General features: G+C 54.2%; 1 pseudogene; it reads right to left on the bottom strand.

Annotated features, from left to right (window-relative positions):
* Positions 1-12,275: 12,275 nt before the first annotated feature.
* Positions 12,276-15,377, bottom strand: LOC136499976 (uncharacterized; annotated as a pseudogene).
* Positions 15,378-15,934: the final 557 nt, after the last annotated feature.

The raw sequence follows: 15,934 nt of genomic DNA, 5'->3' as shown, positions 1-15,934 counted from the left end.
TGTTCTCCCCCCTGTCCCTCAAAACGGCCCAAGTCCTCTCCTTTTATAGCCTGAAGGGAGGACAAGGATGGTACATGAGCTAACTATATGGTGTCATGTGAACAGAGGCAGCGTGTCCGGGCCCTGTAGTCTGTTCCTGTGGCGATGTGGTCATTGGAGTGGTCCGTCCTTGGAGCACTGGAGCGGCGTGGTCGTCGGAGTGGTCCGTCCTTGGAGCACTAGAGCGGCGTGGTCGTCCCATCAGATTCTGTGCGTCATGGGAACCCCGGGACTGCCTCGGAGTGGGTGTGGTGGTGAACATGCAAGCCACTATGGACGAACTATGCACGAGGCCGAGGCTTGGTCGGTGCCGTGGCTGCCCCGCGGTGGAGGGGTCTCAGTAGGCGCGAACCCCAAGATCGCCAAGACCTTGGTGTACAGTGCCGAGGCCTCGAGCGGGCGGCTGATCGTGGGCACAGCGTTAGGACACAGTGGCCGGTAATCCCCGCCGTACCCTGTCCCAGCCGGTATGGCGCTGATCATGGACACAGTGTTAGGACACAGTGTCCGGTAATCCCCGTCGTGCCCTGTCCCGGCCGGTATGGCGCTGATGCGACCTCGGGTTGCATCGGCCATTCTATGGCGTTGAGCCATCGTCCGGCTGAGATTGCGGGAGTGGTTGAAGCATTAATGAGACATGACGCGCTGTCTGGAGGGTCAGTCGAGGCAGGGAGTGATGGGCCACGGATGACCCGGCCTTGAGCGATACGGAGAATGAGGCCTCACGCGAGACAGAGATCAGGCTCCCTACCGAGGCCTCGCGCGATACAGAGAATGCACCCCCTACCGAGGCCTTCTGTGGAGAGCCTCGGGCAAGGCGGAGACGGCGTTCCCTACCGAGACCTTCCCTGGAGAGCCTCGTGCGAGGCAGAGTTAGTGTCAGGATGCCGAGACCTCCTGCTCGAGGCTCGAGGCGAGGAGGAGGAGTACCCAGTGGGCTCGGTCATGGCGGGTGAGGGGCCCATGGCTTACCTTCTAGCTTTATTTTTTAGATGGGACTTTAGCGACCCATTTGAGTTTTGCTTGGGATACCCTGTTCTAAGGTACCCGACAGTAGCCCCTGAGCCTCGGGGGGAGTGCGTGCACTCTCCCTGAGGGTTTGCCGAGGCTGGGTTTATACTTGCTCCGTAGGTATTGGGTTTTGTTTTTTGAGGTTCCAGTGGGTGCGCACGAGCGCACCCGCCGGGTGTAGCCCCCAAGTCCCTGGAGGAGTGAAGTTACTCCTCTAGGGGCTTTCTGCATTTTCGCGTTTGAGCGAGTAGTTCTTACTGCATTTGCCGAGCCCATAAGCGCAAGTTCGGGTTGCGGGGGTCTCGGTGAGGCTACAGGAAAAAGCCCTCTAGCCTTCGCATGAAGCGAGAGGTTTGTCAGGGGCCCCCTGACTCTGGGTATGACCCTCACGCTTCCTTTCGCTCGGAAGGAGGGGTGGAATGTGCCAGGCTACCCTCGATGGGCGCGAGCGTGGACACTTCCGGTGAGCTGTTATCGGGTAGTCCGAGTGGAGGCCCGAGCCCCGTTCGCTAGGGGACGGCTAGTGGTCCAGAGACGCACTCCAAAAGTACTAGAGGATTTCTCTAGTGGGTGCTGAGGCCATTCGCTGGGCCTCGGTGGCTCGGTGCCTCCCTACGGTGGGATCCCATTCGGATACTTTCCTACTGGTCTCGGACACGACTTAGGACGCCCCGAGCGACTGTTCGCTTGGGCCTGGGCCATTCGTAGGCTCGCCCCGATGTCGTCCCTGACTCTATTGCCCTGGGGCGGCTGTTGAAACCTCTTGGAGGCCCAGCCTTTGAACCCCTAGACCGTAACGGGCTCGGTGCCCTTTATCGTGTTTGTAGCAAAACCTCTAGCGCGGTTTTAGACTGTTTGTCTTTGTCTTGGGTGTCCTGGCCCTTTCATCTGACCTTTGCATGTCCTTTTCGTTCGGATGGAGGGTTTGTTTGCCGGGCCTATTCTGGTCTCGGCAAGGTTGTAGGAAGAGCCCCTAGCCTCTACGTGAGAGGGCCGTCGGGAGTTCCCCTGGCTTTTTATATGCCCCTCGCACGTGAGGGTTTGTTTGCTGAGGCCCCTTTGGGCACGAGCCCGGGTTGTGGGGTCTCGGCATGTTTGCAGGAGGAGCCCCCTAGCCTCTACATAGGGCGAGAAGGTCGTCGGGGATTCCCCTGACTTTTTATGCGACCCTCGCGCATCCTTTTCGCTTGGAATGAGGGGTGAAATGTGCCTCGCTACCCTCGATGGGCACGAGCGGTGGCACTTCCGGTGAGCTGTTATCGGATAGTCCGAGTGGAGGCCCGAACCCCATTCGCTAAGGGTCGGCTAGCGGTCTGGAGACGCACTCCAAGAGTACTAGAGGATTTCTCTAGTGGGTGCCAAGGCCATTCGCTGGGCCTCGGTGGCTCGGTGCCTCCCTACGGTGGGATCCCATTCGGATACTTTCCTGCCGGTCTCGGACACGACTTTGGGCGTCCCAAGCATTTCGCTTGCTTGGGCCTCGGCCCCATATAGGCTCGCCCGCAGTTGCCCCTGACTCTGTTATCCTAGGGCGGCTGTCGAAACCCCTTGGGGTCCAGCCTTCGAACCCCTGGATCATAATAGGATCAGAGCCTGCTTCCTTCATACGAAAGGAATAGGCCGCGGGGAATATCTTCCCTATTGGCTCGACAGCGGGTGGCACGCCTTTTGAGGTGGTTTCATGGGGAGGCGAAACAATGCCTGCTGCCATAGTGGCCAAGCATGATGTGGTGGATGGGACGTAACTGTCCTCGCATTTAATGTGGGAAACGTGGGCGCGTGGGCCGATGAAATCGGCTCATGGTTAACTGCGCCGGACGGGGGGAAAACTTCCCTGATTTCATCGCCCGTTCATTTCGCCTCCTCCCTGCATAAATACCCGAGGAGTCTCGCCCCTCCTTGTCTTACCTTGCCCGCATTAGCGCCGCCTTCGTCGAGCCGTCGCTAGAGCAGCGGGTGCCGGGAAGAAGAGGAGAGAAGAGCGAGCCTAGGGAGAAAGCGAGAAAAAAGCGAGAGCATGGGAGGGAGAGAAGAAACTCATCGCCGCACCTGATTCTTCCATCGCACCCATGGCCGGTGACATCGTCGTTGTCGAGGCAGACCCCTAGGATCCGTCGGACGTCACCGTGGAGATGCTCCAGTCGCTTGTCGACGGTGGTCTCCTCCGCCTGGTGACAGACCCCACTAGGCCAAAGTGGATTGCTCCGTACGGTGAGCCAGAGCCGAGGCCTCATGATGGCTACGTCGTAAGCTTCGTCTCCTTCCATGAGTGCGGCCTCGGCGTCCCGGCAGACCGGTTCATGCGGGCGCTCCCGCACTACTACGGCGTGGAGCTCCACAATTTTAACCCCAACTCCATCGCTCAGGCGGCTATCTTTGTTGTCGTCTGCGAGGGGTATTTAGGGATCGCTCCCCATTGGGAGTTGTGGCTCCATCTGTTCCGGGCGAGGCATACTACCAAGCCGACGGGCAAGTCGAGTAAGAGGAAGGCGGCGCGGGCCGGAGGCTGCACTCTCCAAGTGCGTCAGGACCGCCTGCACCTCTACATCACGACCCAACTCGCGTCCTCCAACCACTGGTGGTACACGAGTTGGTTTTACCTCCGCAATGACGACAGAGGGCTTCCCCCCTACACCGGGCAGATTGTGGGGAGTTGCCCGGAGAAATGGAAGTGGGGTGTCCCAAAGGTCGACCAGCCCAAGCTAGAGCCGCTCCTAGAGGGGCTAGCGAGGCTGTGGGGCCATGGCCTCACCATGGCTGTGGTCGTGGCCGCCTTCCACCATTGGAGGGTGCTGCCGCTGATGGCTCAGCGGCGGCGGCTGTTCGAGATGAAGCCGGGTGAGCCCATTGAGGGCACCCGGATGTCCTCCTCCGCCCTTTCCAATGAGGAAATTCTTTGTCGGGTGGGGAAGATGGTAGAGGCGAAGCTGAGGGGCGGCAACTTGACCCCTATCGCGATGCGGCCATCACGGGGGTTCCTTTCACTGGTAAGTTGTGTGCCGCTGTAGCCTCTGAACCTCCTCAGTCTCCCCTTACCCCTTGTTCCCTCATGCGCGTTTGTCGTTCCTTCAGGGGATGAGGGACGTGCGCTCCTCTCCACCGCCCATTCCCGAGGACGTGGGGCAGCGGGCGATCAACTGCGCTCATGCCAATGCGCAGAAGAGGCGAAAGGACGCTAAGGCGGCGAAGCGCACGAAGCACATCCTCGTGCGCGAGGAGCTGGATAAGCGCCGCCATCAACAACGGAAGGACGGTCTCCCGCTGGAGGAATCCCCATTGACGTCGTTGTCGACGGAGGCCTCGGACGGGAACGACAAGGGCGAGGGAGGGCGAGGTCCCCTGGACCACCTTCCTGACGTCGTGGAGGTGGCACCCGGGGTGTCGGCAAGTAGCCCGGCACCCCCGAGAAGGGGAGGAGAAGTGGACCCAGGGCTGGCGGTTGCCCGCTCCGGGGCCGAGGCCGACACACCCGAGGCGCGGGCATTAGGCAAACGCGCCGTCAGCCCGGTAGGCTCGGCGGCCGTGGTGGAGCAGGTGGCGGTGGAGGCGACGCCACCACCCCTGCAGAGGACCGAAGGGGCGCCAGGGTCCGCTGAAGACCGACCGGCGTTGATGGATACGGAGGTGACGCCTCTGCCGCTGCCTCCGCCGCTGCGGATGAGGTTTGCCATGGCGAAGCGGGGGCCACCCTATTCAAGGCAAGTGTATTCTTGGTAGGGTCATGGTGCCTTCCAGTCACTTTTTTGGTTTTGCGCTGACCCTGTAGGTTAATTTTCCTTAGTTGGAAGCGGCCTACGGACGACCTCCCCTTGGCGCCTCTTAAGGCGCTTAAGGCGAGCCCCGGCTCCTCTGCCCACTGGGTGGCGGAGGCACAAGCCGCTATCCAATGCGGCGCGGCGTCGGCGAGGGTCGACCCAAAGGGGCCGGCCACCCAAGGAGCGGCTGTCGAGGCAGCCCCTACACAGACGAGGGAGGGAGCGCTTCCGCCTCGTGGGGGCGATGCTCACAAGTCGGATGGGGCCGGTGTGCCCTTTGTTGCTGAGGCTCCTAGGGTCTCCGAGGCTAAGACGACGGAGGCTATGGTGCCCACGACCACCGAGACCGCAGTGGCCGCGGTCGGTGTCTCTGCGTCTACCGAGGCCACGATGGCGGAGGCCAGAGCCCCCGAGACCGCCGAGGCCGTAATTGCAGAGGCCGGAGCCCCCGAGGTCACCAAGGCCGTCGTGATGGCGGTGAGGCCATCTGTGCAGGAGGCGGAGATGCAGGTGGCGGAGGCCTCGGTGGTGCCCTTGGTTCAGGGCCCGCCATCGTTGCGAGAGAGCGCCTGGGAGGCGGAGGTCTATCTGATCTCCTCCGATGATACTTCCCGGGCACGAGAGGTGGTCAACGCCAAGGAGACCGATGCCATGGAGCAGCCGGCACCACTCTTGGATGAGGGAAGCTTGGCCCTCATGCGGGTGTGACCTGAGCCTCGTAGGTGGGATCACCCGTGGGTACTGTGGTAGAGCCAGGACAACCCTGAGGGGGAGCCTCTGTTCGCCCTTGAGGACGCGGCCGAGGGCGGGTGCTAGAACACCTTCGAGCAGTACCGCCAGCTAGCGGAGCGGTCACTACGGACGATGTTGTCCGTGGTGGCCGACGAACTGCCCGGAGTCGCCCAGGTTCGTGTTTTCCTTTCTCGTGCGATGTTTCCTTTCCTAGTTTTGTTGTGACCAATGACCCTCGTTCTGCTTCCCTAGGAGCTCGAGACCCGGTCGCTTGGGAAGTCGGTCTTTCTCTGGCGGGAGAGGGGCGTCTGGGACCAGCTTCAGCGGCCGAGGGGCCTTCTTGCCGACGCTAACAAGCTTCTATCAACGCGAAGTGTGGAGGTGGAGGACCTCCGACTTCGCTGTGCCAACGCGAAGGTCAAGGCGGCCATAGCCTAGACGCAGCTCGCCCCCTTGGCAGCGCGGGTCAAGGAGCTAGAGGAGGAGCTTACCCGCGCGGTCAGCGATCGGGATGCCTTCAGGTCCCGGGCCGAAGAAGCGATGGCCTCAGGCAAGGCCCTCGCTGGGCAGCTAGGGGCAGAGGAGAGTGCGCACCGGCTGACCAAAGGCGCTCTAAACGAGGCCCTTGCTGTGGTTGAGGCCTCACAAATCGAGGCTATGGTTTTGAAGGGGACGGTCGAGGGTGAGTTGTGGTCCCCTTGTTTTGTTTCCTTTTCCTTATGTTTGCTCCCTAACTTTCTTGTATGACGCAGAGCTGGGAAGTGAAGCTTCCAGGGCGGCTGAGGCCTCTAGGTTCGAGGCCCAACGATTGAAGGAGAAGGCCAAGGCCTGTCAAGCCAAGACCCATCACTGGGAGCAGAAGGCCAAGGGTGAGTTCCATGGGCTTCCATCCCTAACTTAGGTTGTCCTTTCTCTCGCTCGACCTCATTCCATTTTCCATGGTGCAGAGTCAGAGGCGGAGATCATTCAGGCCGCCGAAGCTTCCAGCGCGGTGCAGACGGTGCTCGAGACCGAGATCAGGGAGCACGAGGCGCTGAAGCGTGCTGCCCTTTCCACCTGCGAGGCCTTGGAGGTCGAGGGGGTTCAGTCAGGCAGCTCCCTTGGGAGCCGCTTGATTGCGCTGAGCAGCCAGATGCGTGAGCGGCTCCGAGGGGCACTGCACACGGGTGTCAAGTGAGCGCTGGCCGTCATCTCCTCTCACTACCTTGGCGTCGACCTCCTGGCCATTAGTGATGGCTATGTTCTGCCTGATGATGAGGAGGAGGCCGACGCGGCGGTCGTGAAGCTGATGGAGGTGGCGGAAAGCCCTGGCACGGCGCTAGCGACGCTCTTCGAAGAGGAGGTGGTTCCTCCCCTACCATCTGCCGGTGCTGAAGGCCCTGAGCCTTGATCTGGGCCCTGAGGGCTATGTAAAAATAGGATAGGGGTTATTTTTTGTATCGTAACGCTTGTGGCCGTCGAGGCCTTTACTTTTGAAGTACTTGTGTTTCTTAGTTGTTCTTCTTATGTTTCCGAGCCTCTATCCTCTGTCGCTCCTGATCGGATTTCGTTTACAAAACACCCCCTTGGGGCCTAAGCTGTCCCTTGAGCGAGAGGTAGTGAGGGAGTGCCGTAGCCTGGAGGCGTAGGCCATCTCGTGACTCTACCGGCCTCTTGCTTAGGAAACAGACCTTGGTCCGAGGGGTTTTACAACTGATTTGTCAGAGCCTGCTAGGGACTTGGCGTAGGAATTTTTTGTGAAAAACAACTGAAGAATGGTGCATGGGACCTAGGGGATGCCTAGGGGGGGTCCCCTATCTAGCCCCCGAGGGAGGCTTGGTTCTACCAAGGCAGAACCGAGTTTCCCTTGCCGTGTTACTGTATTGCCGAGGCCTACGATGGGCTCGGGGGGTTTCTTGAAAAGTTAGACCAACTAAAGAACGCTTTTTAATTGTATTTCGAGAAATGATATATACAATGCTTAGAAATTTAGGGATAAAAGCGACGTAGTTGTTCTATGTTCCAAGCGTTGGTGAAGACTTCACCCTTCTCGTTGGCCAGTTTGTAGGTCCCGGGCTTCAGCACTCGGGCAATGATGTACGGTCCTTCCCATGGCGGGGTCAGCTTGTGGCGACCCTTGTTGCTCTGTGCTAGCCTCAACACTAGGTCACCTACCTTCAAGTCTTGGCCTCGGACGCGTCGGGCCTGATAGCGCCGCAGGCTCTGCTGGTATTTGGCCGAGTGTAGTAGCGCGACATCTCAGGCTTCCTCCAGTTGATCAAGGGCATCTTCTTGGGTGGTGTGGTTACTTTGTTCGTTATAGGCTTGCAGCCTTGGGGAACCATATTCCAAGTCGGTGGGGAGGATGGCCTCGGCCCCATAGACTAGGAAGAAAGGCGTGAATCCCGTGGCTCGGCTTGGAGTGTTCCTCAGGCTCCAGATGATCGACGGGAGTTCGGCGAGCCATTTCTTGCCAAACTTTTTCAACCGGTTGTGAATCCTTGGCTTGAGGCCTTGTAGGATCATGCCATTGGCACATTCTACTTGGTTGTTGGTCCTTGGGTGTCCTATAGCCGACCAGGCCACATGGATGTGGTGGTCGTCGCAAAACGTCAGGAACCTTTTGCCGGTGAACTACGTCCCGTTGTCGGTGATGATGGTGTTGGGGACCCCAAACCTATGGATGATGTCAGTGAAGAACAGCACCGCCTGCTCGGATTTGATTCGATTGATCAGACGAGCCTCGATCCATTTGGAGAACTTGTCGATTGATACCAATAGATGGGTGAAGCCCCTAGGGGCCTTTTGTAGAGGCCCGACCATGTTGAGCCCCCATACGGCGAATGGCCACATGATGGGGATGGTTTGTAGGGCCAGGGCCGGGAGATGTGTCTGCCGAGCAAAGTACTGGCATCCTTCATAGGAGTGTACCAGCTTGGTAGCGTCGGCGACTACCGTCGGCCAGTAGAACCCCTGGCGGAAAGCGTTCCCTACGAGCGTCCGAGGCGCCGCATGGTGCCCACAGGCGCCTGCGTGTAAGTCCCAAAGCAGGGCTTGGCTCGCTTTGGAACTGATACACCGTTGGAGGACACCTGAGGTACTTTGCCTGTACAATTCGTCATTGTAGAGGGCGTAGGTCTTGGCTCACCGCGCAAGCCGTCGCGCTTCGGTTCTATTGTCAGGAAGCTCCCCCTGATCGAGCCAATCGAGGAATGAGACTCGCCAATCCACGTCCTGATCAGTCTGTGGAGGCTCGGCGTTGACTTCCATGACCTCGGGCTTGGTCGAGGGGGTCTCGGCAGTAGAGGGGGCGTTGAGCTTCGCCGCGGGTTCCATAGGTGGGCCCTCCTCTATTGCCGGGGTGTATCCAATGGAAGGTTTATGGAGGTCTCTAGCGAAGACGTTCGGGGGGACCGGGGCCCGTGCCGAGGCCATCTTTGCCAGCTCACCGGCGGCCTCGTTATACTTCCGCGCGACGTGATTTAGCTCGAGACCGTCGAACTTGTCTTCTAGGCGTCGTACCAGCTTGTAGTAAGCCTCCATTTTGGGGTCAAGGTAGTTTGACTCCTTCATCACTTGATCTATGACGAGCCGCGAGTCACCTCGGACATCGAGGCGCCGCGCCCCAAGTTCAATGGCAACTTGTAAGCCATTGATGAGGGCCTCATATTCGGCCACATTGTTGGAGGCGGCGAAGTGGAGCCACACCATGTAGCGCATGTGTACTCCGAGGGGTGAAATGAAGAGCAGACCCATGCCTGCCCCGGTCTTCATTAGGGATCCATCAAAGTACAGGGTCCAGCACTCCGTCTGAATTTGAGTGGGTGGCAGTTGGGTATCTGTCCATTCAGCCACGAAATCGGCCAAGACCTAAGACTTGATCGCTTTTCGAGGCGCAAAGGTCAAGGTTTCCCCCATAAGCTCGACAGCCCATTTGGCTATCCTGCCTGAGGCCTCCCGGTTATGAACTATTTTGCCCAGGGGGAAAGATGATACCATAGTCACTGGGTGCGACTCGAAGTAGTGACGCAGTTTGCGCCGGGCTAGGACCACGGCGTAGACCAGCTTCTGGATGTGGGGGGTAGCGTGCTTTGGTCTCAGAGAGCACCTCGCTGATGAAATAAACAGGTCGTTGGGTGGGCAGAGTGTGCCCCTCTTCCTGCCTCTCTACCACTACGGCAGCACTGACCACTTGGGTCGTTGCGGCGACGTAGAGCAAGAGGGTCTCATCCATGGCTGGGGGTATCAGGACGGGAGGATTTGTGAGCAGTGCTTTGAGTCTGTCGAGGGCTTCTTCGGCCTTGGGAGTCCAAGAAAAATGCTCGGATTTTCTCAAGAGTCGGTACAGAGGCAAACCTTTTTTGCCGAGGCGCGAGATGAAGCGGCTCAAGGCCACAAGGCATCCCATGACCCTCTATACTCCCTTGAGGTCCCTGATTGGTCCCATGCCGATTATGGCCAAGACCTTCTCTGGGTTGGCTTCGATGCCGCGTTCCGAGACTATGAATCCCAAGAGCATGCCTCGGGGGACCCCGAACACACACTTCTCAGGATTGAGCTTGATGCCCTTCTCTCTAAGGCATTTGAAGGTTATCCTCAAGTCATCAACGAGATCCTCAGGCTTTCTGGTTTTGACCACGATGTCGTCTACGTAGGCCTCGACGGTCTGCCCGATGTTGTCGCCAAAGACCTGGGTCATGCATCGCTGGTACATGGCACCTGCGTTTCTGAGGTCGAAGGGCATCATCACATAGCAGTACATGCCGAACGGTGTGATGAAAGAAGTCACGAGCTGGTCGGACTCTTTCATCTTAATTTGATGGTAACCAGAGTACACATCGAGGAAAGACAGGGTCTCGCACCCTGCAGTGGAATCAATGATTTGATCGATTCGAGGTAATGGGAAGGGGACCTTTGGACAGGCTTTGTTCAAACCAGTGTAGTCTACACACATCCTCCATTTCCCATTTTTCTTCTTAAATAACACGGGGTTAGCCAACCACTCTGGGTGGGACACTTCCTTGATGAGCCCGGCCGCCAAGAGTTTCTGTATCTCCTCACTGATGGCCCTACGCTTTTCCTCGTTGAAGTGGCACAGGCGTTGCCTCGCGGGTCTAGATCTAGCCCAGATGTCTAGGGCATGCTCGGTGACCTCCCTTGGTATGCCCGGCATATCCGAGGGACTCCATGCGAATATGTCGGCGTTTGCACGGAGAAAGTCGACGAGCACGGCTTCCTATTTGATGTCGAGGGTGGCGCTGATCCTCAGCGCTCGGTCGTCGGGGCAGGCGGGGTCGACTGGGATGAGTTTGATAGTTTCCGCGGGCTCGAATGCCCCCGCACAACGCTTGGAGGTGTTGTTTCTGCGGGCTCGAATGCCCTACGCTTTTCCTCGTTGAAGTGGCGCAGGTGTTGTGCGGGCCGCTTGAGGCGTTGCTATCAGGCGATAGGGATGTGCGCGTGTGTGTGTGTTACAAGGTGTTCTCCCCCCCCCCCCCGTCCCTCAAAACGGCCTAAGTCCTCTCCTTTTATAGCCTGAAGGGAGGACAAGGACGGTATATGAGCTAACTATATGGTGTCATGTGAACAGAGGCGGCGTGTCTGGGCCCTATAGTCTATTCCCATGGCGGCGTGGTCGTCGGAGTGGTCCATCCTTGGAGCACTGGAGCGGCGTGGTCGTCGGAGTGGTCCGTCCTTGGAGCACTGGAGCGGCGTGGTCATCCCATCAGATTCTGTGCGTCGTGGGAACCCCGGGACTGCCTCAGAGTGGGTGCGGTGGTGAATGTGCAAGCCACTGTGGATGGACTATGCATGAGGCCGAGGCTTGGTCGGTGCCGAGGCTGCCCCGCGGTGGAGGGGTCTCGGTAGGCGCAAACCCCAAGATCACCGAGACCTTGGTGTACAGTGCCGAGGCCTCGAGCGGGCGGCTGATCGTGGGCATAGCGTTAGGACACAGTGGCCGATAATCCCCGCCGTACCCTGTCCTAGCCAGTATGGCGCTGATCGTGCACACAGTGTTAGGACACAGTGGCCGGTAATCCCCGTCGTGCCCTGTCCCGGCCGGTATGGCGCTAATGCGACCTTGGGTTGCGTCGGCCATTCTGTGGTGTTGAGCCGTCATCCGGCTGAGATTGCGGGAGTGGTTGAAGCATTAATGAGACATGACGCGCTGTCTGGAGGGCCGGTCGAGGCAGGGGGTGATGGGCCATGGATGACCCGGCCTCGAGCGATACGGAGAATGAGGCCTCGCGCGAGACGGAGATCGAGCTCCCTGCCGAGGCCTCGCGCGAGACGCCTCACGTGATACAGAGAATGCACCCCCTACTGAGGCCTTCCGTGGAGAGCCTTGGGCGAGGCGGAGACGGCGTTCCCTGCCGAGACCTTCCCTGGAGAGCCTCGCGTGAGGCAGAGTTAGTGTCAGGATGCCGAGACCTCCTGCTCAAGGCTCGAGGCGAGGAAGAGGAGGACCTAGTGGGCTCGGTCGTGGCGGGTGAGGGGCCCACGGCTTACCTTCTAGCTTTATTTTTTAGATGGGACTTTAGCGACCCATTTGAGTTTTGCTTGGGGTACCCCGTTCTAAGGTACCCGACATATAGTTTGGAGACTCTATTGCAACGCTCACTATTCCATTGGTATGATGTTTTTTGCAACACCGTTTGTTTGTTGCTATATCATATATTGCAACACCAAATTATTTTGTCGATAGTCCATATTGCAATGCTCAGTTTGCTTCAAACAATAATTGCATGCCAAACAATATATGATGAAAGAAGCATTTAGACATCCATTAATCCAAAATATGCTTTGTTCGTACAACTCATTAATGAAACCACATCCAATGTCAAACTTAGTTGATAACACACGCACAACAACTGAAACACATAAGGTATCTGACGCATAGTAGCTACTTTGAACAGTTCAAAATGTAATAAGCTATGTGTAGCACTGTAGCAAAGGTTGGCTTGACATTGACCGTCCATCAGTTGTGCGCTCCACTCAAACTCTATCTTGCTCCTGAAACAATCATTAACATTGGTATATTCAGCAAACAAAAACTTAGTATTCAACTAAGTATCATTTCACTTTACAGTAACAGAAACTAGCCAACTGAATCTGATTCAGAAATATTCACAGGTAGTGGAGTCAAAAATCACCTGTGCTTTGCCAGCTTGTTGATTCCTTTTGGATAATGCTCGTTTCTTAGCCACAGCATCCCTCAGTGCTTTAGTAGTAGTAAAACTAACTGTCGTATCCCCTCCTTTGTTTTGGCCAGTTTGAGTCTTATTCGCAGCACTATTTCTAGTTGTGCGACCATTACTTGTACTTGCCGCTGTTGTAGCTTCGAGTTGTGTTTGTGGTGGGATGCTATCTTGGTTTTCCTGCAAATCAATAGATGGAGGGAAAATTATGCCTCATACTAAGGACTATCACATGACAACATTAAACACTCTTCAGTTCTCAAACTGCATGCTGATGTGATATTTCTTCACTTTCTATATTTACATTTTCTTCATCCATGTTTGTTGTAGCAGCAACCTCTGCATTTTGTCCCCCATCTTTGTTAGCCTACATTTCAATTTTGGTCAGAAAAATCATGAGTGGAGTTTGAAACTACAAAAATGATGCATGGTTTGTAGCCAACCCTATTACCTATTGTATTGATGCTTGTACATGTGTTGATTGCATCATTGCCATAAACTATTGCCTAAGAGCTTCTCTATCGGCCTCCCTTGCCTTCATCATTTGTTCCATTTGACACCTATGTTCTTCCCTTTTGGCTTCCCTTTCAACCTCTTGAGATTCTAATCTCTCTTGTAGCTTTGAAAATGCTTCAGCTAGTGCCGATTCCTGACGCACTTGGTACTGGTAATCCTCAGACAGTAGTTGCCTTCTAGTTGGGTATTTTGCCAAGTATCCATTAGCATAGATCTTGGTTGAATTGCAGTTTCTTGTTTCCTGGTAGGCTGACTGGAAAATCTGATTTTGCTCCACGTCTGAGATGATGAGTGCTTCTTCATATGTTTCCCTCTCCGAAATTTTGCTGCATGCATTATCCTAACAAAGGAGGACAGTTGAAGTAGTTAATTGAAAATTATTTTGTAGGCGGTCACTTTGCATCAGTTAATAAGGTTTGTACAAACTGTTATATACTCACATAGACATCCCTAGAATCTTGGCTTGTCCATTGCCCATTCTTACTGTGCGTGATCATGAAAAGCTCCAAATCATTTGGCTCGTCACCAGTTATTGGGTCCCTCTAATTAGGCAAGAATGTAACAAATTAGCGATATTTCAAAAGGTAAGGAAGCATGGTCATGTGCTTCTGAAGTTATTACCTTCTCAAAGCCACACTGAGAAAAAGTCTTTGATCCTGCCCGATGGTGTACCTTTACATTCTGCCAATTCCTAGAATTCTTGCAACTAACCCTCTGCACAAGGAGTTGATTATAAAAAATATTGCAATGTACCGAAACATAGCCTTTATTTCATCAAGTGCAAATGGCAAGAATAAAGTAAAGGTCATCAAACCTGAAAACTTGTCTTGACAAAATACAAAACCAGATAGTGCCATTCAACAATGTCCAACTCTTCTGGCTTATGTCTCATTCTCTCCTCATAGGTGGTGTACGCCCTGTATGTAGCACTTAATGTTGCTCGCCATCCTTTGTAATGCTCATTAGCGATGGTCCATATTTTTTTCCTATTTTCTTCGTTATTCTTAATGTCCCACTTATGTTGTTCAACATATAAAACATAAATTCTAGGTCACTTCTTAACTAATTTGGTAACAAACTGTGTATGCTAGCAAAAACAAATCAGAAACTTACCATCATATGAGATACTATTGAATATTTGACATCTTGATGGATATCCTTCCATGTTTTCACCCCAATGAGTGGTGCTTTTTTCCTTGTGTACACTACTATTTTATCAGTAAATGTGTGTGCGTTCTCACCTACAGCTCCTCCATGTGTAGAGAATTGGACTTTAAGCTTCTGACTGCCCTGCTTGGATCTCTTGTGGCTGGCTGCCAATCCTTTCACAGTACCACGTGCCTTCCTCTTTTGAGAGTCTTGTCCATCGAAACAATATACAGTGCAAGAGATTAAACAAAATCATTTACATAGGGAAAACTAAACTGAACATCAAAATAAAATCACAATAAGCATCACTTACTATCTCCCTGTGTTTTCTCACGCCGAGCATGTGATGGCTGGTTCAGAGGTGGTGTTGGATTGCTATCTTGACTTGAATTTAGTAAAGCTATCTGATTTGTAGGGTTGTCATATGCACCTGCAGATAATAGGTCGCAAGTGTAAACTATAAATGTATTGTGAAGGACTAATAATAAGCTGGTTGATATTTTGGGAAAAGAAGGTATATATTACTAATTTGATCTAGTTGTCCTTGCACCCTTAACCATTCTTTGTAAGTCTCGACTGTGTCATCCCTGTATATATCTTCAAAATCTGTGAAAGCCATGCTGCTATTAGTGATCTGGCCATTGCAATATAATATAATATAACAATTCATAATAGGGCAGCAACATAACTTACCCATGCCTTGGCCCTGTCTATGCATATTTTTAAGCCACACCTGGCAATCATCAAGTGACTTATCTATGGAATGTTCACTATTTGATGCCACAGTTCTTGGCAATTTAATGGGTGTTATGTCCACAATTCGCTCTGTTATTTGATCCCTTGACAATACTAATCTGACCTCCCTCTCCTCTGCATTACTTGATATCATTGCATTTGCATCGACATCATATTCGTTCTCGTTTAGTGTTGCTACAGAGTTACCACTTCTCTTGTAGTACAAGTAGTCCCCGGTACCATACCCCAAATTTGATTTCATTGTTATTAAGTTACCAAATGTGAGGTCGTCCCTGGCTATTGTATACTGAGAAAATTGTTGTCCCCCCGGTGCCCCCTTGCAAGTGAAAGAAACAATCCATGTTTGTTCCGAGCTGTCATAGAATGTAATGAGAAACATAAGCACACCCTAAACAATATTTAAAGAAGGAACAACTTGAGAATGGCAAACAATAATGTGTCCTTCATATTATTGAAGCATCTCACTACCGTTTATTGAAGGATCTCACTATTATTGAAGTAATTTGTCGAATTCTAAATCATTGCAGTAGCATCCAGACAGACATTGTGCCGTTACCTATCGTCGTCCTGAGTGGAACGCCGGAGGTTTTCTTGTGATTGGCTACCATCACCTCCATCTTCATCGGCAAGAGGTGTCGCCGTCCTGGACGAAGGTGTTTGAAAAAGCGACATCATCGCCCTGGGTCTAGACAATGAAGCAGGTGTTGGCGTGTTGAACGCAGGTGACATCGATTGAGTCTCCATTGATGCAATCTGCAGTCCAGCTACATTGAACAAGTTAACTACATAGACACACAG

This window comes from Miscanthus floridulus, chromosome 13 (assembly GCF_019320115.1).
Source record: "Miscanthus floridulus cultivar M001 chromosome 13, ASM1932011v1, whole genome shotgun sequence".
NCBI lineage: Eukaryota > Viridiplantae > Streptophyta > Magnoliopsida > Poales > Poaceae > Miscanthus > Miscanthus floridulus.
This window is presented reverse-complemented; position numbering and strand designations above follow the sequence as displayed.